General features: G+C 46.2%; 1 non-coding gene across 1 annotated transcript; it reads right to left on the reverse strand.

The window, feature by feature from the left end:
* Positions 1–2,271: 2,271 nt before the first annotated feature.
* Positions 2,272–2,396, reverse strand: LOC147823122 (U6atac minor spliceosomal RNA). Its single transcript, XR_015444601.1, has one exon. It is a non-coding gene; the product is annotated as a U6atac minor spliceosomal RNA (small nuclear RNA).
* Between the last annotated feature and the right edge of the window lie 474 nt (positions 2,397–2,870).

Genomic DNA, 2,870 nt, shown 5'->3' on the forward strand with positions numbered 1-2,870 from the left:
GCAAAAATAGTGTAATGTGGCTGAGTGCATGGGTTCTGCAACAGTTGGACTACTCATCCATTCTGTGCTTCAGTTTCCCTATCTATAAAATTGGGCTGAACTGAGAGCTGAGTTCACTTGTGTAAAGTTCTTAGAACAGTGCCTGGCACCAGGTAAGTGTCAGCTGTACTTTGCTCTGGTGGGCAAGTTGAGAAGTGCCATGAACTATCAGAACCCATGACTCAATTCCATGCCACATTGAACTACCTCCTCTCCCCGATAAAAGCCTAAGTTTCACTGGGACACAGGCACAGTGATATGGCTCTTGGGCAGAGATGATGAGGTTCAGGCAGCCTCCAATAAGAAGGAAAGGGCATGAAGGAGCTATGGGGCTCCATCTTCAGCCCTCTGCCTAAAGCTCTTCTCTTGCTTGGATCATTGTCTTTCCCTTTCCTGCCAGCCCCTACCCATCCTCAGAACCAGAGATAGGCCTGAGGTTAGGTGAGACAGAGGCATTGGACATCAAAGTCACAGAGGCACTTACTCCCAAGGTCATGCAAGGGCTCAGCACTCAGTACACCTGTTACCTCCTCCAGAAGGCGCCCGGTGCCCCTGCCATTAGAGTCTTACCGGACGTCCCTTACTGTTCTATCCCTCCAATACATGCCATCAGAGCTGCCTGTTCCCCTGTCTGGCAGCCCACTGTGTGCAGACACATCCTTGTCCTTTCCTGCCCATGGTGCCTCATACCTGCCAACACAGGGAGGCAAGGATAAATGTTTGATTGATAAATGTTGAATGAATCATTTTCTTGGGGGTACCTCAAGGCCTGGAAAAAATAATATGTTAATCAGCATGTGGGACAAAGAGACTAGAAAAGGGGACTGAGGAAGCCAACAAGGACAAGGCAGAGTGGAGAGAGAACTTGGAGCATCTTATGGTAAAAATGACCCTAACTTGAGGGACAGACAAGGAAGGAAGAGCTAAAACACTTTCTTCTCATGCTTCTTGAAAAATGTAGTATTCTGGAATTCACCCAATAATTCTTTCATTGATGCAACAATCCTGTGCTGAGAAGCAGCTAACACCAGAGCAAGGAGCTAGTACTAGAGCAAAAGGACTGGAAGATGCACAGCCTGAAGAAGGACCCTGTGCATTCTGCTGCATCTCCATGCTGATAATGGTAGCCTGGGCATGAGCCCAACACACCTGACCTTGATACATTAATTCACCATGATCTCAGCCTTCAGGCCACTTTGTGGCAATCCTACTGTAAGGATTGTACTTCAGGAGAGATGCAGTGCATGTGATGAAAACAGACCACACAATTGGGAGGCCAACTTGTAAGGCCTTAGGTATCACTGATCCTCTTGTCCCTATCCCATGTCCCCTTCCATGTGTCAGTCCTAATAGACCCCCAAATTCTGAAAAGATACTCTCCAAACTGGGTAACCTGCCCCTAACTAGGAGAGGCAACAGGAGGCAGTGGACAGAACAGAGCATTAACCAGGATTTGAATCCCAGATGTGGCTGAATGATTGTCGTTGGGCATCTTGTCTCTCCATCAGTCCCATCACAGCTGATGAAATGACATGATACATGTGAATGCCCCAGGACAGGCCATAGTAAGGTTCAACACCTACCAACTCCATGTCTTTGAATAATAAGCTATATCATATATACGCCTAGCCTTAAAAAATTTCTTTTTGTAACTGGGAATGTTGCAGTATCTCCCCCACTTAAAATGCTATTTTCTCAGGCTTCCCAGTTGTCGAGTAACAGCTACAGTTGTCAAGCATCAGACAATTCCACTTCTTGTCAGTAGAGATCCAAGCTCTGTTCTGGGGACAGGTAGCACTGGGGAGGGGCAACACTTCACCTGGGGTATCTGGAAGTGCTAACAGAAGAAAGAGGGTCTGGGTTGGTTCAGAAAATCTACATACAAGTTGGGTGGTGAGGAGAGATGAGTGACAACAAGAGCAATTGAGAAAGAAAGAACAATATGGGTAAAACATGGGTGAAGGAACATGTTGCACACTCAGGAATTACAGGCAAGGCATGAGCTAAGGGACAGAGGTGTGTGTGTGATTTGATAAGACACAACAAATAATCAGGGCCTGGCCCAAAATGGTCCTTTATTGAAAATAATGGATTTGCCTTTATCTGTTTTTAAATTTTTTGTACTGCAAATTGAACCCTGGGATACTGTACTGAGCTACATCTTGTCCCTTTTATTTTCTATTTTGACAGGATCTCATTAGGCTTGAATTTGAAATCCTCTTGCCTTAGCCTCCAAGTAGATGGTTAGATGCCACCAAATTGGTGGGAATGCCTTCACCATATGCATGTTGTCAGGCTCAAGGGCCTCTTCATCCTTGTCAAAGGAACTGCTAACCTTCTCTCCTTTCATACAACACAGCCTCCAAGTAGAGGGGATTACAAGCATGCCCCACTGTATCCAGCTAAGATTTGCCTTTATCTTCAAAGTCACAGAGAGCTGCACTCTCCATCAGCAGGTTGGATGGGAGAGGGTGGGGAAGACTGCAGGCAGGAGACCAGTCTAGACGCTATTGTGATGACCAGACTGATAAATGAGTAGAACCTAAATTAGGTCAGTGACCCAGGAATGGAAATGAGGAACTATAGGCAAGAGATGCTTGGGTGGTAAGAAAAGCAGACACAAAGAATAGAAATGAGAGTAAGAGGCGTCCAGGAAAACTTCCAAACTCCTGGTGGCTGGTTTGATGGCTACTGACTGAGACAGAGAAGCCAGGAGGAATTAAAAGTAGTGAAACTTGTTCAAAAGAAAATGAGTTTGGGCTGGGGATTTAGCTCAGTGGTTCCGGCGCCAGCCTCGAAAGCGCATGGTCTCAAGTTCAATCCCTGGTACC

Source organism: Heterocephalus glaber, unplaced genomic scaffold (assembly GCF_053883595.1).
Source record: "Heterocephalus glaber isolate CG9 unplaced genomic scaffold, H.glaber_assembly_v1.0 deba00001600, whole genome shotgun sequence".
Lineage (NCBI taxonomy): Eukaryota > Metazoa > Chordata > Mammalia > Rodentia > Bathyergidae > Heterocephalus > Heterocephalus glaber.